This window comes from Loxodonta africana, chromosome 21 (assembly GCF_030014295.1).
Source record: "Loxodonta africana isolate mLoxAfr1 chromosome 21, mLoxAfr1.hap2, whole genome shotgun sequence".
In the NCBI taxonomy this organism is placed as follows: Eukaryota; Metazoa; Chordata; class Mammalia; order Proboscidea; family Elephantidae; genus Loxodonta; species Loxodonta africana.
The window spans coordinates 64,906,049-64,931,140 of NC_087362.1; positions in this window are offsets into that span (position 1 = coordinate 64,906,049).

A 25,092-nucleotide genomic window follows, 5' to 3' on the forward strand; every position below is an offset into this window, starting at 1 on the left:
TTTCCTGTCTAGGTCAGGAGGTGTGCAAATCCTAGGTGTGAATACTGAGCATGTTATTCTTTCATGTTTCCATTCTTTCTAACATTGGACTGGTGAGGACTGGGGCCTGAGGGTATTTGAGTGGTGTTACAGGTGCTAAGCTGAGTCAAGGCACAACAGGACACATGAGTACGAATGGTCTTCAAATCTCCATACGCCAAGCCCCAAATTGAGATCTGGAAGCCCCTAATCACTCAGGTTGCCAGAGTCCTCTTGACAATGGGCTTGACGATAGTACTTGCCCTGGTTCCGCATGTGGATTTGGTGGGGATCAAAAGAAATAATATATGAAAAACATGAAGAGAAGTTCTGGTCCCGTATAAATAAATAGAAGTTGTTGCTTATGATCCTAAAATGGGGCACACATTTAAACCAGCATAAACCAGTTTCATCAAGTCCAGACAGTTTGGCAGCTTCAATAAATCTCATAGCTTTGTGAAGTTTCTACTGTTTACTTGAAAAATCATAACATTTTCCAAAAAAACAAACACAGGCCTCTTTCATTTGGCCTGCCTCATGGAATGAAGGGTGCAGATGGTTACCAAATGGGCTGGTGGATGACTGAGAGGCAGCTAGATTAATCATACTTTTCACCAGGCTGGGCAAGCTTGGCTGGAGGAAAACAGAGTTGTCCCATAGTTGCCCTGTACCTGCCTGTGTGTGCCTGTCGAACGCCTCAGGCATGAACAGGTCCAGGATCTGCCCTGAGAACTCCTCCCTGCCCTGAACCGAGCCCTAGTGAAGGCTGGGAAAAAATGAAGCATAGTTGGTGCTCATAGGGCCATCTGCTGATTTTTGCCTCCACGCCAGCCTTTTGCAGTAAAGGCATCTTTGTTTTCCTGAAGGAACCATCCTTCTCTCAGTTCTAGCCCAGTTGTATCTGGAGGAGCTGACTGTACCCCAGTTTCTGTTCATGTGACCCAAGCCTGGCCAGTCAGAATGTTGTATTGCCCTGGGCTACCAACTGGTTCAAACATGGACGTCTGACAAAAGCCAGGCCACTCCGGGCCAAAGAGACTCCATTCTAGAACTTGAGTTTGAACTGTTAGAGAAAGGAAGCTTTCTCTGTTAAGGATGATGGCATAATGTGGGAACCAGTAAGGCTGATGGTTGAACAACATGATGAATATAATTCCTATCACCGAACTGTAAAATGTTGTTGAAATGTCGAATGTTTTGTTACATATATATTTACCCCAGTAAGAAAGAAAAGGGAAGCCTTCTTCGTCTTGATGTTAAAAGGATGTAAGATTGGAACTCCTGGTAGCCATCTTACTTATACAAGGGAGAATCCACCAATGCTGAGGAAAGCAAAGCTGAGGGGAAGGGACATCTTACTGGAGATTTCTTGATAGGTGTTGACCAGTCGACTCTGACTCATAGTGACCTTATTATGCAGAACAGAAGGAAACATTGCCCTATCTTGTGCCATCTCCACAATCCTTGCTGTTTGAGTCTATTGTTGCAGCCACTGTGTGAAACCATCTCATGGAAGGTCTCTTCTTTTTTGCTGACCCTCTACTTTATCAAGCATGATGTCCTTCTCCAGAGGTTGGCCCCTTCTGATGATGTGTCCAAAGTGAAACAAAGTCTCGCGATCCTTGCCTCTAAGGAATATTCTGGCTGTACTTTCCCCAAGACCGATTTGTTCATTCTTCTGGCAGTCCATAGTATGTTCAATACTCTCCAACACCACAATTCAAATGCATCAATTCTTCAATCTTCCTGTTTTCATTGTTTAGCTTTCACACGTGTGTGAGGTGATTGAAAAGACCATCCTTCCTAACTAGAACCGCAGTTATACAGTGTTTTCTATTTGATCTCCAAATTGTTTCATGTCTGGATTTTGACTGCTCAGTAGACTGGCATAACCCTGAGGAGAGGATCTACGTGGGTCTTGTTTTGTCTCTTACCTGATGTACAGAGCTGCTTAGAGAATACAAACTCAGAATATCTTGTCTATGGGGGGATTTTTGTGAAAATGAGGGTGTTTGTTCAACTCTTGGAAATCCTGGTGGCATAGTGGTTAAGAGCTACGGCTGATAACCAGAAGGTCGGCAGTTTGAATTCACCAGGTGCTCCTTGGAAACCCTATGGGGTAGTTCTACGCTGTCTTACAGGGTTGCTATGAGTTGAAATCAACTCTACGGCAACAGGTTTTTTTTTTTTAGTTCAACTCTCACTGCAGAGGATGGTGGCTTCTCGATGAGGCCTGTGTTGCCATACTACATAAGTTGCCTAGCCTTAGCTAGGATTCACCTTTCTTACTAGTAAAAACAGGCATACTGCATTTTTAGCAAATAACGTGCTCGCGTAAATGATATGCCCCCACATATATAAAGCACATAGCATGCCTAGGAAAGAATACATGAGAGGGTAGTGAGGTTGGCAAAAAATGTATAATGTGCATGTTATTTGTGTAAAAATATGGTAATAATGGAACTCGGAACTCTACCTGTGCTTTTTAGGGAATTTCTAGGTTTGGGGTGGGGGAACTCTGCATAATCAAGAGTAAATCTCCTCATTTTTTTCTGTTTTGCCCTTTTGTCAAGACTTTTATCACTACCTTCATTTTATGAGATGTAGCCTCATCATACTGACATGCTGTACGGTGTGCGTACAGAAGGGAGTCAGGGAAGATGAGGGCCCCTCAACAACCTTGCCGTCTAGGCCCTGACTCACTACTTTCACCCCAGGTCTCTCATGGTTCTTTTAGTTTCTCTCTGTTCCTCCAACAAGGCCTTCAGTCTGACAAGGGGCCATGGGCTGTCCATTATTCCATTACCAAAGCCTTCTTTCTTCCTGTCCCATTGCCCCTACACCAGAATAGCTTCCTTTTCCTCTAGCCAAAAAGCAGTAACTTCTGTTCATAGTTGGTAATTCCCCACTAAAAGAGATCAAGTCCCAGGTCCACCCCAGACTAGGCACTCTGTTGTCTTAATGTCCATTGTTAAATGGCCTTTGGTGGTTACTTTACAAAGTGCTTTCACATTCATAGCCTTGTTCACACTTTACCCACCATGAAATCAGGACTCTGAGTCTGCGAATGGTGCCCAGGATCACATAGTTTGTGAGAGGCAGGGTCAGATTTGGAAAACATGTCTTCTAAGTTGTTGCTTTGTTTCAAAATCATTTCTCTTTTCGTGATATCAACTGTTGGGCCAATAGGTCAAGGCCTAGTCCATGGTTCCACAGTGGTCTGCTTTGCTTTATTTTTAGCCTCCCTGGGGGCAATAAGACCCCTTCCTACCCTGTTCCATTTGTGAAACTTTGAGCCAGTTAGACTGGAAAGTTAAGCAATCCCTTCTAGACGCATGGACAGGGCCCATGGTGTCTCCCTCAGTGCTGACTAATCCTGAGGGCTTCAAGGGGCTCAAGGTGAAGGTTATGGTGGGAGGGTTGTGAGGGGTTGGTATTCTTGACCCTGGGAATGGAATTCCTCCTTCACCAGATGAGTTGTGATTATTACGAATGATAAAGAGATTCAGTGCTTTATTATTCTTACTTTTAAAAATTCTGAAGCAAATGTTTCTCTCTGCACCATAACTGATCATTTTAATTTCTTTGCTTTTGCTGTGATAAAAATTGACGTTAAAGGATGCCCGAGGCAGTGTAATGAGAAAATGAAATTAGTTTTTCAGTTGACTGATCAAAAGCATTTTATATGTGATAATAAACAGTTTATTTTACTCTTTTGCTTATGACATAATTAATGGCAAAAATATTTTCCTGAAATTCGTATTGTCTGCTGAATTCTCTTTCCAAGTTTCAGGAGAATAATATTGTTGTAATTCCCCAGACTGGACAAAAAAATAAACTTTACCGTTCCTTGCTGAAGAGAGTTCATGATCATTGTTTAACCCTTCATGATCATTGTTTAACCCTTCACGATCATTGTTTAACCCTTCATGATCATTGTTTAACCCTTCATGATTTGTGGCTAGTGTCGGACCAATCAGGTCAGGGAAAATGCTCGAATATTAGATTTCCTTCCCAAGGGACTGCAATATTTCTGTATTGCAACTAGAGCCAGCCTTCTCAGCGGTGTTTCTTGTTGGAACTCTCTTCCTAGAAATCTGACAAGCTCACATTTGTTGTCAGACTTAAAGGGCACAGGTTGAAAGAAAAAATCCAGATTAAATGTAACCCACCAAACTGAATTTGAACTTCTTTGATCTTGACTTTGGAACATGGGTTGCTTTTTCTCCACTAGCAAATTCAGAGGATGATGAAGTTGAGTGAATGCTGAATTTGTGATCTGAATCCTTGGGTACTAATCCCAAATATCTCCTTTCAATGTGTGAATTGGGCGTCTCAGTTTCTTCATCTCTGCAACTTCCTAATTTATCTTAATAACAACAATGGTATCGAAGGCAGTGGTGGTTCAATGGTAGAATCTCGTCTTCCATGAGGGAGACCCAGGTTCAATTCCTGGCCAGTGTACCTCGAGCACAGCCATCACTTGTCTGTCGGTGGAGGCTTTCATATTGCTGTGATGTTGGACAGATTTCAGCAAAATATCCAGGGTAAGATGGACTAGGAAGAAAGGCCTGGCAATCTACTTCTGAAAAAAAAAAAGTGAAAACCCTATTAATTACAGTGGTTTGATCTCATTGTGCATGGTAGTTTGCATGAGTCAGGGGCAGAGTCAACAGCAGCTAACAACAGCAACAACAATAGTGCCAATTATTAGGTGCTTGTTGTGTGTCAGGGCACAGTGGTTAAGAGCTTGGCTGCTAGCCAAAAGGTCAGCAGTTCAAATACACCAGCCACTCCTTGGAAACCCTATGGGACAGTTCTGCTCTGTCCTATAGGGTCTCTGTGAGTTGGAATCTACTCGACGGCAGTGAATTTGTTATGTGTCTGGTGCACCAGGATGTACATACAAAGACATTTCTTGAAGCACTGCTTGTAAGACCAGAGAACTGTAGTCACCCTGCATTGGTTAGCTTTTGCTGTCTAACAGTTTCCCCCAAATGTACTGGCTTAAAACAATGACCATTTTATTTAGCTCATGATTCTGTGTGTGAGTCTGGCCCACTTTGGCTGATCTCTGTCTGACTGTCTCATGTCTGAGGCAGCTTTATGTTGGCTGGAAGTTGGATGTGAAGTTGGACGTCAAAGTCTGGTGGTCAGCAGGCTGGATCGTCTAAGGAGTCCTCTATTGGGACAGCTCCTCTCTGCTCCACGTGGTCTCTCATCCTCTATGGGGTAGCCTGGGCTTGTTCACACAGTGGTCCCAGGATTCTAAGTGCAGCAGAGAGAAAAGACCCAAGACACAAACACTCTTTAAATCTCTGCTTGTATCACAGTTGCTACTGTCCCACTGGCCAAAACAAGTCACATGGCTTAACTCAGAGACCGTGTAAGAGGGTACTACTCAAACGAGGAGAATTTTTATAGCTTCTTTGGCAGACAATATACCACACAACCTACAGAACCACCCATACCAGGAATGGTTGATTCAATTATGGTTCACACTTGCTTTTTTTTTTAAATAATTTTTATTGTGCTTTAAGTGAAAGTTTACAAATCACGTCAGTCTCTCACATATAAACTTATATACACCTTACTACATATTCCCATTTACTCTCCCCCTAATGAGTCAGCCCGTTCCCTCCTTCCAGTTTCTCCTTTCATGACCGTTTTGCCAGTTTCTAACCCCCTCTACCCTCCCGTCTCCCCTCTAGACAGGAGATGCCAACACAGCCTCAAATGTCCACCTGATACAAGTAGCTCACTCCTCATCAGCATCTCTCTCCAACCCGTTGTCCATTCCAATCCATGTCTGATGAGTTGTCTTCTGGGGTGGTTCCTGTCCTGGGCCAACAGAAGGTTGGGGGACCATGATCACCGGGATTCTTCTAGTCTCAGTAAGACCATTAAGTATGGTCTTTTTATGAGAATTTGGGTTCTGCATCCCATTGTTCTTCTGCTCCCTCAGGGGTTCTCTGTTGTGCTCCCTGTCAAGGCAGTCATAGGTTGTGGCCGGGCACCATCTAGTTCTTCTGGTCTCAGCGTGACGTAAGTCTCTAGTTCATGTGGCCCTTTCTGTCTCTTGGGCTCATAGTTCTCGTGTGACCTTGGTGTTCTTCATTCTCCTTTGATCCAGGTGGGTTGAGACCAATTGATGCATCTTAGATGGCCGCTTGTTAGCATTTAAGACCCCAGATGCCACTCTTCAAAGTAGGATGCAGAATGTTTTCTTAATAGAATTTATTTTGCCAGTTGACTTAGATGTCCCCTGAAGCCATAGTCCCCATATCCCTGCCCTTGCTCTGCTGACCTTTGAAGCATTCAGTTTATTCAGGAAACTTCTTTGCTTTTGGTCCAGACCAGTTGAGCTGAGCTTCCCTGTATTGAGTGTTATCCTTCCCTTCACCTAAAGTAGTTCTTATGTACTACCTAATCAGGAAATAACCCTCTTCCACCCTCCCTCCTCTTGTAATTACAAAAGAATGTGTTCTCAGTTTAAACTATTTCTCAAGATCTTATAATAGTGGTCTTATACAATATTAGTCCTTTTGCATCTGACTGATTTCACTCAGCATAATGCCTTCCAGGTTCCTCCATGTTATGAAATGTTTCACAGATTCATCACTGTTCTTTATTGATGCGTGGTGTTCCATTGTGTGAATATACCATAATTTATTTAACCATTCATCCGTTGATGGACACCTTGGTTGCTTCCAGCTTTTTGCTATTGTAAACAGTGCTGCAATAAGCATGGATGTGCATATATCTGTTCATGTAAAGGCTCTTATTTCTCTAGGATATATTCCGAGGAGTGGGATTTCTGGGTTCTATGGTACTTCTATTTCTAACTTTTTAAGGAGACACCAGATAGATTCCCAAAGTGGTTGTACCATTTTACATTCCCACCAGCAGTATATAAGAGTTCCAGTCTCTCCGCAGCCTCTCCGACATTTATTGTTTTGTGTTTTTTGGATTAATGCCAGCCTTGTTGGAGTGAGATGGAATCTCATTGTAGTTTTAATTTGCATTTCTCTAATGGCTAATGAGTGAGAGCATTTTCTCATGTATCTGTTAGCTGCCTGAATATCTTCTTTGGTGAAGTGTGTGTTCATATCCTTTGCCTAATTTTTAATTGGGTTGTTTGTCTTTTTGTGGTTGAGTTTTAACAGAATTATATAGATTTTAGAGATCAGGCACTGGTCGGAGATGTCATAACTGAAAATTTTTTCCCAGTCTGTAGGTGGTCTTTTTACTCTTTTGGTGAAGTCTTTAGATGAGCTTAGGTGTTTGATTTTTAGGAGCTCCCAGTTATCTGGTTTCTCTTCGTCATTTTTGGTAATGTTTTGTATTCTGTTTATGCCTTGTATTAGGGCTCCTAAGGCTGTCCCTATTTTTTCTTCCATGATCTTTATCATTTTAGTCTTTATGTTTAGGTCTTTGATCCACTTGGAGTTAGTTTTTGTGCATGGTGTGAGGTATGGGTCCTGTTTCATTTTTTTGCAAATGGATATCCACTTAAGCCAGCACCATTTGTTAAAAAGACTATCTTTTCCCCAATTAACTGACACCGGGCCTTTGTCAAATAGCTGCTCATATGTGGATGGATTTATATCTGGGTTCTCAATTCTGTTCCATTGGTCTATGTGTCTGTTGTTGTACCAGTACCAGGCTGTTTTGACTACTGTGGCTGTATAATAGGTTCTCAAATCAGGTAGAGTGAGGCCTCCCACTTTCTTCTTCTTTTTCAGTAATGCTTTACTTACCCGGGGCTTCTTTCCCTTCCATATGAAGTAGGTGATTTGTTTCTCCATCACATTAAAAAATGTCGTTGGAATTTGGATTGGAAGTGCATTGTATATATAGATAGCTTTTGGTAGAATAGACATTTTTACAATGTTAAGTCTTCCTCTCTATGAGCAAGGTATGTTTTTCCACTTATGTAGGTCCCTTTTAGTTTCTTGCACTAGTATACTTTGTAGTTTTCTTTGAATAGGTCTTTTACATCTTTGGTAAGATTTATTCCTAAGTATTTTATCTTCTTGGGGGCTAATGTGAATGGTATTGAATTGGATATTTCCTCTTTGATGTTCTTTTTGTTAATGTAGAGGAATCCAAGTGATTTTTGCATGTTTATCTTATAACCTGAGACTCTGCCAAACTCTTCTATTAGTTTCAGTAGTTTTCTGGAGGATTCCTTAGGGTTTTCTGTGTATAAGATCATGTCATCTGCAAATCGAGATAATTTTACTTCCTCCTTGCCAATCCGGATGCCCTTTATTTCTTTGTCTAGCCTAAGTGCTCTGGCTAGGATCTCTAGCACAATGTTGAATAAGAGCGGTGATAAAGGGCATCCCTGTCTAGTTCCCGTTCTCAAGGGAAATGCTTTCAGGCTCTCTCCATTTAGAGTGATGTTGGCTGTTGGCTTTGTATAGATGCCCTTTATTATGTTGAGGAATTTTCCTTCAATTCCTATTTTCCTGAGAGTTTTTATCATGAATGAGTGTTGGACTTTGTCAAATGCCTTTTCTGCATCAATTGATAAGATCATGTGGTTTTTGTCTTTTGTTTTATTTATATGGTGGATTACATTAACGGTTTTCTAATATTGAACCAACCTTGCATACCTGGTATAAATCCCACTTGGTCGTGGTGGATTATTTTTTTGATATGTTGTTGAATTCTATTGGCTAGAATTTTGTTGAGGATTTTTGCATCTATGTTCATGAGGGATATAGGTCTGTAATTTTCTTTTTTTGTGGCATCTTTACCTGGTTTTGGTATCAGGGATATGCTGGCTTCATAGAATGAGTTAGGTAGTATTCCATCATTTTCTATGCTTTGAAATACCTTTAGTAGTAGTGGTGTTAACTCTTCTCTGAAAGTTTGGTAGAACTCTGCAGTGAAGCCATCTGGGCCAGGGCTTTTTTTTTGTTGGGAGTTTTTGGATTACCGTTTCAATCTTTTTTTTTGTTATGGGTCTATTTAATTGTTCTACTTCTAATTGTGTTAGTTTAGGTAGGTGGTGTTTTTCTAGGAATTCATCCATTTCTTCTAGGTTTGCAAATTTGTTAGAGTACAACTTTTCATAATAATCTGATATGACTCTTTTAATTTCATTTGGGTCTTTTCAGATATGGCCCATCTCATTTCTTATTTGGGTTATTTGTTTCCTTTCCTGTATTTCTTTAGTCAGTCTGGCCAATGGTTTATCAATTTTGTTAATTTTTTCAAAGAACCAGCTTTTGGCTTTGTTAACTCTTTGAATTGTTTTTCTGTTCTCTAATTCATTTAGTTCAGCTCTAATTTTTATTATTTGTTTTTTTCTGGTGCCTGACGGATTCTTGTTGCTCGCTTTCTATTCGTTCATGTTGTAGGGACAGTTCTCTGATTTGGGCTCTTTCTTCTTTATGTATGTGTGCATTTATTGATCTAAATTGGCCTCTGAGCACTGCTTTTGCTGTGTCCCAGAGGTTTTGATAGGAAGTGTTTTAATTCTCGTTGCATTCTATGAATTTCCTTATTCCCTCCTTAATGTTTTCTATAACCCAGTCTTTTTTCAGGAGGGTATTGTTCAGTTTCCAAGTATTTGATTTCTTTTCCCTAGTTTTTCTGTTATTGATTTCTACTTTTATGGCCTTGTGGTCTGAGAAGATACTTTGTAATATTTCGATGTTTTGGATTCTGCAAATGTTTGTTTTATGACCTAATACGTGATCTATTCTAGAGAATGTTCCATGTGCACTAGAAAAAAGAGCATACTTTGCAGCTGTTGGGTGGAGTGCTCTATATAAGTCTATGAGGTCAAGTTGGTTGATTGTAGCAATTAGATCTTCCGTGTCTCTATTGAGCTTCTTACTGGAAGTCCTATCCTTCTCTGAAAGTGGTCACACTTGCTTTTGATGCTGATTTTTTTGTTGTTGTTGGCTTGTGACTGTGGAGAGACCCCATCTGCTTCAGCGTAGAAATGCTCCATAGGGTTTTCTTGGCTGTAATCTCTAAGGAAGCAGATAACCAGGCCTTTCTTCCGTGAAACCACTGGGTAGGTTTGGACTGCCAATCTTTTGGTTAGCTGCTGAGTGGAAACCATTTGAGCTACCCAGGGACCTTCACACTTGCTTTTGCACAAAGTCTTTGCACATGCTGTTCCCACTCTCTGGAATGGTTTTCTGTCTATCTGTTCAACTACTTAAACTCATTTTCTTTCTTTTGAGCTCAGCTTAATTAGTCTTCCCTGATTGTTTGAACAGGTCAAAGTCCATCTTCAAAGCTCTCCTAGCACTGTGTATCTTTCCCAGTGTCACTTGTGGTATTTCTGTTATACCAGCACTAGATAACTTAGACAGAATTTGGTACTGGGAGTGGGGTGCTGCTCTAACAAATACCTAAAAGGTGGAAGCAGTTGCCTTGAAAAGACTGTTGGTGGAATTATGGACATCAGACAATTCTAGTGGGGACTCAGAAGAAGTGAGGTGAGAACAGCAACAGCAGAGAAATGGCAGCAGTAGAGAAACAGCATCAGTAGAACCAGGAGACCAGTGAAAGACAGCGTTGGAGATGATCCATGGAGCAAGAAAGCTGAGAGCCTTTGCATAGGAGGCTTCCTGGGTGAGTAGGGTGCCTCCAGGCACTTATCAGTGTTGCTACAGAGCTTTGGAACACTTGCCAAGCTAGGCACACTTGGGCAGTGAGGCCTGACGAACTGAGAGGCCAAGGAACCAGGAAGCAGAAGCTGAAGAGACAAGGGACACAGGAAGCAGAACTGCCTCAGTCTCAAAGCGTGAAGTCATTACTCACATGGACTAGGAGAATGGTGTGCCTAAAGCCAAGGGAGCAAAGTTGCCTTCCCAGTGGGCCTGGAAGATGGAGCTGAAACCTAGGGCTGAGGGGCCTCCACACAAAATCAGGTGTGGCCAACACCCAGAGTCTGGAGGGCAAGGCTGTGTTGTAAATGGTCTCAGAGAATAGAGGATTATTTTAAGCCCTGAGGGCTAATGTAATATGTTCTGCAGACTTGCTTGGTGCCTGTTATCCCTTCTTTCCCTCCAATGTTTTCCATTTGTAATAGAAATGTCTATCTTGTGCCTATTCCACCATCATAGTTTGGAAGCAGATAACTTGTATTCTAGATCTCACAGATGAGAAGAACTTTTGGATTTTGGACTTGGAGTTGATTTAAGGCTTTTGCAATGATATGATGGGGTGGATGTGCTTTATATGTGGCAAAGACATGAATTTTTGGAGGCCAAAAGGTAGAATGTCATGGATTGAATTATGTCCCCCCAAAATATGTGTATCAGTTTGGCTAGGCCACAATTCCCAGTATTGTGTGATCGACCACCATTTTGTCATCTGATGTGATTTTCCTAGGTGCTGTAAATCCTACCTCTATTATGTTGATGAGATGGGATTAGTGGCAGTTATGTTAATGAGGCAAGGCTCAGCCTACAAGATTGGATTGTGTCTGGAGCCAATCTCTATTGAGATATAAAAGAGACTCCAGCAGGAAGACATGAAGGCCCTGCCTCACCAAGAAAGTAGCACTGGGAGCATAATGCATCCTTTGGACATGGGGTCCCTGTGCTGAGAAGCTCCTAGTCCAGGAGAAGATTGATGAGAAGGGCATTCCTCCAGAGCTGACAGAGAAAGAAAGGCTTCCCCTGGAGCTGGCACCCTGAATTTGGACTTCTAGCCTAATAGATTGTGAGAGAATAAACTTGGTTTGTGGAAGACTTCCATTTGTGGTATTTCTGTTATAGCCACACTAGATAACTAAGACATCGGGTAACCCTTCCCTCATTTGCAAGGTTATCTAGTGAATGTCAGGTCACCCCACCAGGCTGAAAACTCAAGCACGCAGGGACTGTTATCTATTTTTACATTCACAGTGCCTGGCAAAATGTCTGGCCTTTTATTTTCTTGACTTATTACAGTGCTTACGGCCTTCAGTACAATGTTGAATGGAAGTGTTGGTACAGGGCACACTTATTTTATTTCTGATCTCAGAGGAAAATGAACAGTAATTCACCACTAAGTAGGAGGTTTGGTAAGTATTTCTTTTAAAATTCAAATATTATAGAAACTTTTAAATATACATGAAAGTAGACAGAATAGTATAATAAGCTCCATATATTCATCATTCAAAACCAAACCCATTGCTGTCGAGTCAATTCTGACTCATACCAACCCCATGGTGCAAATGGTTAAAGAGCTTGGCCGCTAACTGAAAGGTTGGTGATTTGAGCCCATCCAAGGAACCTCAAAAGAAAGGGCTGGCAATCTACTTCTGAAAAATCAGCCATTGTGAAAACCCTGTGGAGCACAATTCTACCCTGACACACGTGGGATCACCAGGAGCGAGAATCAACTCAACAGTAACTGGAAATCCATCATCAGGCTGTAACAATTACCCACATTTTTCATTCTTGTTTACTGTTTTTTTTTGTCATTGAGTTGATTCCAACTTAATGTGACCCCACGCGTATCGAAGAATTGTGCTATATAGGGTTTTCAGTGACTGATTTTTTTGGAAGTAGATTGCCAGGCCTTTCTTCTGAGGCACCTCTAGGTGGACTTAAACTGCCAACATTCTGATTAACAGCTGAGCACATTAACAATTTGCACCACCCAGGGACTCCTTGCTTTTAATTCTTTGCCTATAAAACGAGTACATTCTAAATAAATAAATTAATGAATGTGATGGAATTACATGAAGTAGATAAATCTGTATGGTCGTAGAAAAATATCTATCATATAGTAAGTGAATTGTGTTGTTGTTAGGTGCCATCAGACAGTTCTGACTCATAGAGACCCCATGTATAGCAGAATGAAACACTGCCTGGTCCTGTGCCACCTTCACAATCATTGTTGTGCTTGAGCCCATTGTTACAGCCACTGTATCAATCCATCTAGGTGAAGGTCTTCCTCTTTTTTACTGACCCCTCTACCTTATCAAGCATAATGTCCTTCTCCAGAAACTGGTCCCTCCTGATAACATGTCCAAATTACGTGAGGTGAAGTCTCACCCCTTCATTTCTAAGCAGCATTTTGGCTGTCCTTCTTCCAAGACAGATTTGTTCATTCTTTAGGCAGTCCATGGTATATTCAATATTATTCTCAACAAGTGAATAAAGACATGTGTATATACGTAGATACACATACATATACACATGTGTCTCATTTTTGCTTTAAAGTCTGCATATATATAGCAGTGTATCTCTGTGTACACATACGTGCATAGAAAAAAGTAGGATATTGACGAAACTGTTAACAGAGGTTACATCTGGGAAGTAAGAATGGAAGGAGAGGGTAGAGTTTTACATTTTTCTTTATATTCTTCTGTGTTATTAGAATTTCTTTCAATGAGTATGCATTGCTTTATAATTTAAGAAAACTAAAAAAGAAAAAAATAGATCATTGAGCAGCTAGTTTGTGAGCACTGAGCAAAGAATTCAATGATCCAGGAGCTAACAAGTGATGCAGAACTGATTTCATTTCTTTTTTCCTCTTTTTTTTTTATGTGATTATTAGACCAGTCGTTCCAGGGAATGGAATAGGCTAGTGGATCTTAATATCACTTGTCATAGTTTCTCGTGATTCCCTTGTGGACAAGATAGGGTTCTGCAGGCTGAGGGGTATTCAATAGTTATTGAGAGCCTGCTATATGGTACATATGTTTCCAGGACCTAGGGGCTATAGCACTAAACAAGTCAGACAAGGTCCCTGTTCCCCAAGATCTTCCATTTGATTTGGGGGGACAGTCAAGACACAAATGGACAGTTACACATGAGAATATCACCTGACCTGATGGATAGCAATGAATCGGGTACTGTGGGTGATCGAGGATGGTCTCTCTAGAAAAAAAGGCTTTTAAGCCGAGCTCTGAAAGGTAAGAAGGGCCAGCCAGGTGAATAACAGGGAGAAAATCTACACAGAGGGCCCAGTTGGTGCAAAGGCCAGAAGTTGGGAATGAGTTTAGAGGGCCTGGGGAGAACCGTGGAAGTCAAGGAGGCTGGAAGGGAGGGCAAAGGGGAGAGGGGACTGAGGCAGGGACAGAGGCAGGGCTCCAGTTGGGTTGGGCTGTGAAGACAAGGTAAGAATTTGCTTTCTGATTAAAATGCGTGTGGGAAGCTGGGAAGCGCTGCAGACTTTTTGTTTTGCTTTGCTTTAGTCACATCGGTAGCTATGTTGAGAATGGATTACAAACCAAAAACACCAAACGCGTTGCTGTTGAGTTGATTTCGACCTATGGCAACCCTGTAGGACAGGGTTGAACTGCCTCATTGGGTTTCCAAGGAGCCGCTGGTGGATTTGAACTGTAGACCTTTGGTTAGCAGCTGTAGCTCTTAACCACTGCACCACCCTTGCTCCATGAGAATGAATTGGAGGAAACAAAAAGAAAGATTGGTTAGGCGGCTGTTCCAAATGAAAGAAGATGTTATCTTGGGCTGGAATAGCGAGAGAGGAGACGAGGAGCAGTGGGTGATGTGTTTTGGGGACAGAGGCCCCCATAATGGATTGAACTGGATTAAAAACAGAGAAGAATTAAGGATGGCTCCTAAGTTTTTGGCTTGAGAAAATGCCAGGAATGCCTTTTACTGAAGTGGAGAAGACTAGGAGAGGGGCTCATCTGTGGAAGTGTTAAGTTCAGACAAAATTTCTGTCGTGATCTGTAAGGTTTTCACTGGCTGATTTTTGGAAGAAAATCTCCAGGCCTTTCTTCCTAGTCTGTCTTAGTCTGGAAGCTCCACTGAAACCTGTCCGCCAGGGGTGACCTTGCTGGTGTTTGAAACACTGGTGGCATAGCTTGAAGCATCAGAGCAACACACAAGCCACCATAGCACAAAAAACTGACAGACGAATGGTAAATTTTTGTAACAACAAAGGCTGTAAAGACAGGCCACTGCGTTACTTCACTGGAGCTGGACATGTTTGCATTGCTGCTCTTGTTGATTGCAGATGAGTTGATTCTAACTCATGGTGACCCTGTGCTGCTGTGCTGAATGAATGGAATTAATTTATTGTTATGGATCTCAGGATGGTATTTGGTATATAAAGAAAACAAAAACCAAACTCGTTGATGTGGAGTCAATTCTCACTCATAACGACCCTATAGGACATAGTAGAACTTCCCCCATAGGGTTTCCAAGGTTGTAAGTCTTTGTGGAAGCAGACTGTCACATCTTTCCCCTGCAGAGTGGCTGGGTTTGAACCACTGACCTTTCAGTTAGCAGCCAAGTGCTTAACTACTGCCCTACTGAAATAATAATTAAATATGAGTAGAAGCTGTAGGCAGGCAGATATCAGCCAGAATGTCCTAACATAAGCATTCCTCATCATGGAGGAATTTAAGAGAGCTGGTCCAACCAAGGATATTACATAGGAAGAGGCCCGAGTTGTGTCACTCTTAAAGGCCTTGTCAGCTCTGAGACTCTGGAGGCGGGAAAGCAGACACTTGCTGTGGGATCGTAAGCTGTTCACTTACCCTCTCTGAACCTCAATGTCTATGGAATGAGAGAAGTTTCTCCCCAGAGACTTAGGTTTCTCTGGTGACGACTGTGAAGCCATCTTGGAGACAAGAGGGGGACTGACTAGAGCCCCATACCTCCTCACCCCACCAGTGTCTGCCAGAGTAATTCTGCTTTATATTAGGAGGTCTCTCTCAAGATTTTATCTTAACCAGCAACATAAAAAATCCCCCTCCGCCCTTTTTGAAAATCTAAATGAAACTAAACTAAGATAATCATACCAAAAACCCAAACTCATTGCCGTCGAGTCATTTCCGACTCATAGAGACCCTTTAGGACAGAGTAGAATTTTACAAAATCTTTACAAAAGCAGGCTGCAGCATTTTTCTCCCACAGAGCAGCTGGGGGTTCGAACTGCCAACCTTTCCATTAACAGCTGAGCGCTTAACCACTGCACTACCAGTGCTCCTTTAGATAATGACAGTTAACCTATACTAAGTGCCAGCCACTTTTCTGAGGGTTTAACATGTATCATATCAGTTAACTCTTACAACCACCCTCTAACCTAGCTACCATTGTTCCTATAACCAAAAAAAAACCACACCCACTTCCGTTGAGTTGATTCTAACTCATAGTGACCCTATAACAGCTAACATTATTATCCCCATTTCACAGGTGAAGAAACTGTGTCTTAAAAAAGTCAAGTCACTCACTCAGAGTCACACTTTTTACATGTGGAACAGATTGCCTGATTCCAGAGGTTGATTTTGATGCTGAATTTGCTTCCAAATGGAAGGCAGGAGCCTAGATGTTTTCCAGTCTTTCAGATTTGAAAGGTTGTAGTCTATGTTTAGTATTTCTATTTGGACATTACACATGTAAAATGAGTGTCATTTAATGTTCATTAGTTCAGTCATTCAATGAGTATTTTTTGAGCATTTACGATGGGCCAGGGCCTGGGAGCACTATGGTGAGCAGAGAGGGCCTTCCCCTCGTGGGGCAGCCACTTACTAGGTCAGCCATGGGTACTGCCCAGGAAGCTGGGGTGGGATGAACTGAGCTAGGAGGGTCTTATAAAATATGTCCGTTGCTGTCGAGTTGACTTTGATTCATGGTGACCCCATGTGTGTCAGAGCAGAACTGTGCTCCACGGGGTTGTCACTGGCTCATTTTTTTGGAAACACATCTTCAGGCCTTTATTCTGAGGTGTCTCTGGGTGGACTCGAACCACCCACCTTTTAGTTACTGGTCCAGCGCATTAACCGTTTGAAGCACCAGGGCCTCTGGTTTTATGGGGTCTTTCCTTCATCCTTCATCCTTCAATATCCACACCATACATTTCCCAAAGCATAATTAATTTTTACTCACTTCTTGATTCCAGTGAGCACCACCTCTGAGATTGCCATGTAGCTATGATGTTGTGCAGAAGCTTCCGGGCAGGTCTGGGAGGTCAAAGGTCCCTGTTAGGTCCTAGCTTCTGCTTGAGGACAAAGATAAAGTGATTTGAAACCCTCCCAGGACACAAGTAAAGGGATGGGGATTGGTGGACAAGGAAGAAGGACTGGGATCCAAAATCCTCTGGAAATGTCAGCAGATCCATTGAAGTCTTCACAGCTCAGAGTTCTTGGAGACTCAGCTGGAGGGAGATGATCAATCCAGAAACATCAGTGATCACCACGTATTCAACACAAATAAATATAAGTTAATGAGGTGCACTTAGTTAGATGAGTGTATAAGCACTGCAATGCAGATTTATTGATGGGGGGAAAATCACAGTTATAGTTAAGCTCAAGGTGGAGAGAATTATCTCCCAGCATTCTGTGCCCAAGATTTATTCAGTAGTTTGGAAAAAAAAAATTGAAGAAATGTAAAATTAGTCTATTTAATCTGAGTTTCTCATGCAATGTGTGTTAATATTTGTCTTCTTTTTTTCTTAAGTGGCTCAGTCGTTAAGTTTTCAATCACATAACCACTGAATATGCAAGATATAAACCACAGGCAATTAAATGATAGCTAAGGTACTAGGGCTGACTTGATTAAGCTGGTGTGTTATTAAGATTATAAACATAGCCCAGCCCAGTCACTGAGTAAAACGTTATGTCTGGCTGAGAGCCCCTGTTCCAAGAGACAGCTAGTGCCCTGGGTGCTGGCAGACAGCAGTGCTCCTGTAAGGGCGTTTGAGAGGCACCCTCCAAATTTCTTCCTACCTCCCTGCCATACAGCTACAGCTGCTGGAGCCTTTCCTTTGGCTCTCAAACATTATGTCTCTTGGAAATACTGATTACGTTATAAGTTTGTTGCTTGGGAAAAGAGGAACTGCAATGCGATGGATCGATTTTATATGGCCTTTCTCCCCGTGGTCTTGTAACTGCCGCCAAAGGACTGGTGAGACTATGCAAATAAGGTGCTTGTGGCTTACCAAGGGGCTTGAAGAGCTTGCTCATAATGCAAATAAGGTTCATGGCATCATTGTGGGGGGTGGGACCATGCAAATAAGGTTTAGGGAACACTAAAAAGGTGATTGGTCAGTCTTGCCATTCTGCTAGACTTAAAATGAATCATCCCAGAGGCAAAAAGGGTGGACCTCACTATCACCAAGAAGAAGGGATGTGAGTGGAATACATTCTTTGGACCTGGGGTCCCAGAGCTGAGAACCTCCTAGACCCAGGAGACAGAGAGAGAGCTGTAACACCAGAGATGGTGCAAGATGGTGAGAAGAAGCAGCAGAAAACTGGCAGCAGCAGAACTAGAAGACCAGTGCAAGATGCTGCAGTGGGCTTCCTGACCCACAGAGCAAGGCAGTTAAAGTGTGTATGCTGACCCATGGAAAAAGAAAGCTGAGTGCCTTTGGGCAGGAGGCTTCCTGGTGGAGTGGAGTGCCTCCAGGCACTTACTGGCAAGCTAAAGAGCTTTGTAACACTTGCCCAAGCAGAGCAGAGGCTGGGATGAGGGGCTGAGGGCCAGAGAGAGGCCTGTCTGCAGGCATGGCTGAGAGGAGCCTGTCCTGATAAAAGAGCTGTAACCTGAGTCATTCCTGATCCTGAATTGTAACCTGTTACTTCCCCCAAAAAGCTTATAACTCTGAGTATGGTCTGTGAGTTCTGTGTGGCCATTGCAATGAATTATCAAACCCAGTAGAGAGATAGAGAGTGCCACAGAAGGGATGACTGGTGTCAGAATTGGTAAAAATGTTGGAGGGTGGAGGTATGTTCCTCATAGGAACCACTTTGGGCTGTCGATGTTGATAATGATTCTCTTTCCTTCCCCTTGTGAAGTTAGATGAAGAGGTCAGACACAAATTCTGGCTTTTGCGGGTTTTACTGTAGTTGTAAAGGGTTTGTAAGAGCTGCAAAACCAAACAGGGGAAGTTGAAACATCCCAGAGAGTAGCAACAGCAGAAAACTCCTACCACTTCTAGTGCTGAAGGAATAATGGGAGAGAGTGGCAGTACCAAAGCCCCAGAGCCAGGGCTGCCCAGGGAAGTTGGAGCCATGGCAGAGACTGCCCAGCTGGGAGATGGAGCCACAGGGAGAGGGCCAGTGGTGGGATCTGGAGCCACAGAAGGAGATGCAGCCCCTCCCCAGAAACATAAGTCACCAAAAACATAGGTTAAAAAAAAAAAACAGTTGCCTTCAAGTAGATTCCGACTCATGGTGACTCCATGTACGTCAGAGTAGGATTATGCTTCTAGGGTTTTTAATGGCTGATTTTTCAAAAGTAGGTATCCAGCTCTTTGTTCAGAGATACCTCTGGGCAGACTTGAGTCTCCAACCTTTTGTTTAGCAGCCGAGCATGGTAACTGTTTGCACCACCAGGGACTCTAAAACATAGGTTGTTGTTCTTAGTTGTTTTTAAGTCAATTCCTACTCATGATGACCCCATGTGAAAACATAGATAGAGGCAGGAAATACTCCATTCTCCTACCTAGCCCTCCAGTCTCCACCAGGGCCGTCCACTGGGTAAAGCCAGGCAGAACCCAGTAGTCAATGACTCCTGGGAAATGTACTACAGCTTTCAGTTTAAGGACAGGGAACAGACTCAAGAGCATACAGGAACTATCCCAAATAGTAGTCTATTCACAGGGTGAGGTGGGGGAGTTGAGGGTTGGGGGTCCTCATCCACTCCACTATGTGGACTGAACATTTTTATTTCTAGTCTGGACTTTGTTCCTGAGCTTCAGGCTCATATGTCCACTATCTATTGAGCATCTCCACCTGGATCTTCCTCAAGCATGTCAAAGTCAACATCTTCAAGACTAGCTCATTATTCCCACTGACGTTTCTTATTTTGTATACTTATGCTCCCCACACTTTGGTCCTGATTAGATCATCTAGTGGCTTGTCTCTTCGTTGATTTTTTTTTAAAGAACCAATAGTCTGAATTACTTATTAATATTACTGTTTTTTAGCTCATTAATTTTCCTCTTTTTTTCTCTTCTGCTTTCATTTCATTTAGTTTTCTCCTTTTTAGAGGTGGGGATTTGTTTATTTTCATGCCTTCATTCTTATTGATTTAACTATTTCAGGCTATGAATTTTCCTCTGATGACTGCTTTAATGATATCCCAGAGATTCTGATATGTAGTATTTTCAGTATTTTTTTTTTTTTTTAGAATTCTGCCATTGCGGCTTGTACTTCCCCTTGCACCCATGAATGTTAAATGGAGAGTTTTTAAATTTCAGAGGCAAGGTCTTATTTTTTAATTTTATTATTAATCGCTAGTTTGATGACATGGAGATATGAGAATGTTATTTGTATTTTTTAATTTTAATTTTATAGAACCTATTGAGGTTTTCTCTGTGAAATCCTATGTCCTCATTTTTTGGTGAAGGATTCATATGTGCTTGAAAGGAAAGAAAAATTCTCTATCATTGTGGTAAAAATTTCAGCATTTATTCTTAAGATCTTCCTGTGCTTATGCTGTTCGGGTCTTTCATTTTCTTACTGGATCACTGAGAGCAGTGTGTTAAAGTCTCCTACTTTTGGTGTGTTTCTGTCTATGTCTCCTTGTACCTGCAACACTGAAAACTTGCAAATAAACAATTCTTCAGTGCTGGCCATTTAGGTTAAATAAATTATGACACCTATTTTTTTTTATATGGCATATCCACTACATGGTGATAAGGAAAACTATTATAGATGATACATTGCTGAGTGGGAAAAAGACTCTAACATGTATTATACGATCTGCCTTTTGTTAGAAGCATCCTCCCAGAGAATTTTAAATAATCTACATTGTTAAATTTTCTATAAGAAACCTGTATCACTTATTTACGTAAAGAAAGGGAAATAAATCAAAGGCAATGCTGCATATCATAGCTCAGTTCAGCTCAACAATATTTATTAAGTGTCTGTAACAAATAGATCAGGCATTATGCTACAAAGGTGAATGAGACATAGCCCATTCCCTCAAGAAAGTTATATCTGATATAGAAGACAAACATGTTTTTTTAAATGACTGGAACATACACAATAGAATAAATCTATAAATTGTTATTCAGAACATAATGGATAGTAAGGGGGTACTTCACAGAAAAGATACTTATTAGTCAGATAAGGGGAGAAGTAAACATGCATACATATATGAGTCCCTGGGTGGCTCAAATTGTTGAGTGCTGGACTGCTAACCGAAAGGTTGGTCGTTCAAACCCATGCAGAGGCACTTTGGAAGTAAGGCTGGGCAATCTGCTTCCAAAAGGTCACAGCCTTGAAAACCCCATGGAGCAGCTCTACTCTGCAGACATGGGCTTGCCATGAATAATAAGCAAATTGACAGCAACTAACAGCAAAATATATATATGTATATATATACGTGTATATATATGTATGTATAGGGTCGCTATATATTTTTTTATATTTGTTTTATATATATATATTTTTATATATGTATATGTACAAAAATATATATACATACAAATATACACATACATATATACATATATTTGAATACAAGGCAAGCTGACTCTGGGACAATCATTTACTTTCTTAATGAGAAGATTTAAAATGTTTTATAGCTGACTTAAATTTATACGTTTTAGAGATATTTAGAAATAGTCAAATGTCTTATTATACTCACTTTATTAATTTAGATATATACATTGAAAATCACATATTACATAAAATAACTATTAGAAATATTAGTTTTTGCACTCACATTTCAAGAAATGCTTTTATTCAAGTGCTTCACTTAACCTTAACTCCAGTGTTCTGTCATCACGAGAACCACTTGCTGAAACATCTGGAGCAATTTTCCGACCATCAAATTTAGTTCTGTCTAAATCGTTCGATATACAGCACTTTTCTTCCCTACCTTAAAAACTTAGTGTTTGTTCATTGAGTGCAGAGATTTGGTTATTCTTATTCCTCAGTTCATCTGTACATTTAAAAAATTATATTTTTATTTTGATTACCATCATCTTGCATCTCCACTCCCAGACCTCTTTTCTTTATAGATGCCCATGCTAATATTTTAAATACATGTCTTTCCAGTTCACTTTACATGTGTTTATACATATCAAGAGGGTGCATCTTTTTATAAAAAGTCGTGTTGTTTTCTGTGTATTTGCTTTAAATTTGCATCATGTTATTGTGTGATAAACCTGACTTTACTTTCAGCTTGCTTTACTCAAGCTGTGATTTTGAAGTCTATCCATGTTGCTACGCCACTAAAGCTCATTTCTGATTGCTGTGTAGATTCCATTGTCTTCTACCACACTTGTTTCCTCCCCTTACCAAACAGTGGGCACCCGGGACATGCAGCTCCTTGCTACAACTAACAACGTGATGAAGCACTTTTGAAGCTATGTGTGACCTTGTTGCTAGAAATGCTATCCCCAGCTGCAAAGTAACCATCCCCATAATGTCAAAATAGTTATTTTTATTATTCATGATCTCCACAACTTTATCACTTTTAAAATGAGGATTGTTTAGCCTGGATAAAAGATTCTTTCAGGATCTCTTTCCTGGGAGTTCTCAGGAAAGAATGTTATCCTCATGTATCAAGAAGAGAGGGACGTACCCCCAACACAAGCACCATGGCCCTTTCTGGAGACTGGTGAGATTGCCAGGAAGCTCGACGGCCCTTCCCGTGTTACAAAGGATGCCTGACTTTCCCTGCCCTGGGGAGTGAGCTGAAGGAAGTGTGAGCCTCATCCGTCATGACCTGCAGATGCTGGACTAGACCAGGAGCCCAAGCATGTCCTCTTAAATTCCACTAGACCATCAAGGACATTTGAAAAGTCAGGTTTTTAATTCTGTCTGGGAAAGTAATGGATCTTTAACAAATGTCTCAACAAGCAGTGAAAAATCTACTGAGTTTTCCCAGAACTTCTCATCTTTGATAAGAATTCTCAACTCAGCATAGAAGCCTTAATGTCCTAATTCCATTTAGGAACTCTCCAAAGAAATTTTAGTAAAATAAGTCCTTTCATAAATGCTTTCATATCCTTCATGTCATTGGATACAGTGATCATTCTGCTGAGGTAGGTAGGGATGACTTCATTACATAGATGAATAGGCAGGGTCTTAGAGACCATGAGATGTCCAGAGATGACCCAATTGGTCAATAGTAGGTCAAGAATGGAATCTCCATCTTCTGGGTGGAAGTGGTGGTAAGGGAATGGATGAGGAGAGTGGGAGAGTGGAGGTGAAAACCGGAGTGCGTGTGCCTGTGTGTGAATGTGTGTGCACACTCTTGCATGTATATGTATATCCTCATCATCTGGCTGAACTTTTTCTAAGTATGGGAGAGAAGTAATAAAAGTAAAGAAAAATGTTTAAAAACTGTTTATGTTTCTATTCAAAGCGCTTCCATTTTGATACTCTTGCAATCCTGTGATGGAAGTTGGGAAGTTTTAGCCCTTCACGTTATTGCAATATCATCAAGTCTAGAGTGGGAGCCATTAGAGATCAAAGGGATACACGACCTTCAGGGCTGATCCTTCTGCTTGGGTGGAGACAGTGGCCTAGTTGCAGATCAAGAGGCACTCTCAGGACTGACTGATATCTGTTGTGCTGTTAGTTTTTATCTGTTTTTTTTTTCCCAACAAATACGTGTGATGCATTTTCCATGTGCCTGGCTGTGTGCTGAGCTCTGGGGTTCCCTCAGTGTGTGCCCTGTCCGGAGGCCCCTCACAGTGGAGTGGTGACTTCTGGGATTGGATGAGTCAAGGACGTGACGGGTACGCAAATGTGAGTGGCAAAGGTTTAGAAAGGCCCCTTTCTTCAAGACTCACCCCTACTCCACCACAGTCATACTTTCTTCTTCTCCCTAATTTCTTGTGGTTTGGGGTTATGAAAACTGAGCCCTCTCTGTTTCGGAAAAAAGGGAATATATGTATTTTTTAAGTTTTAATATTTCGGTCCTTTAGGTTAAATGGGCTAACAATGTTTATCGTGGAAAGAATAGGTGGAAAGCATGTTTTAGGAAAGAGATGGAGAGATATGGGGGCACAGGAAGAGGGAGTGGGGATTCCCCTGGCTTTGGAAAGCAGAAGAGGCCTGTGGATACAAGCAGAAGATCGACCCAAGCGCTGCTCTGGGGCAGCCCTCTGAGTGGTGGCCAGGCTTCAGAGCGTGAGACTGCATGGTCTAGCTAGGGAGGAAGGAGAAAGGACCCTGGGATTCTCAGGCACTGTACAGCTTGCATAGACTTCTCATGGCATAAAAGTGGGTAACAACCAGGCTCCAAGAGAACAATGGGAAAGAAGACAAGGACATCATCAGTAGAAAACATGATGGACTGAAGTCTTATTTTCCTGCATTCTGAATTTTGGTGCAGGTCCAATGGTACAACAGAAAGGATTTCCTATCAACCTTATGCAACTTTCCCTTATAGGAAAAGTTAAGTTGATTAATGAAAAATAAAAAATTCTGGCCCCCTTTTTATATCTATGGATGTAATCCTGTTTAGAAATAGGGCTTTCTTTGCTAAGTTAATTGGATCATACCTGAGTAGCCCGAAAACCAGTTAGCTGCCTGTTGAGTTCATAGAGACTTGTGGTGACCCCATGTGTGTCAGAGTAGAGCTGTGCACCATAGGGTATTCAATAGCCAATATTTTGGAAAAGGCCTTTCTTCTGAAGTACCTCTGGGTGGACTGAAACCTCCAACTTTTCAGTCAGTAGCCAAATTTGTTAACCATTTTCTCAACCTCTGAGCTATAAAAAGAGCAGATTAGACACAGAGGCAGGTACACATGGTGATGACACATGCCATGTGAGAATCGTCAAAGAAACAAGAACATTTGGGGTGAGGAGGAGGGGCTACCAACAAGGAAGAAATCGACATAGCCAAGAACTTGATTTGGACTTTTAGCCTCCAGAACTGTGAGAAAGTAAATTTCTGTCCTTTAAAGCCACCCACCGGTGGTATTTCTTGTACAGCAGCACTAGGTAACGAAGAAGACAGCTGGATAGTTAATTGCAGCACTGTTGAGGAAGGGCCACAGTCTCTGGCCACAAGCTTGACTCTGAATGGTTCTCTAGTTCTAATCCCTCTGAACAAAGCTATTTCTTAACTCACAAGACAATTCCTGGCCCCTCTGCTTCCTCTATAGCCGTGGTGGCACAGTGGTTAAGAGATCGGCTGCTACCCAAAAGGTAGGCAGTTTGAAT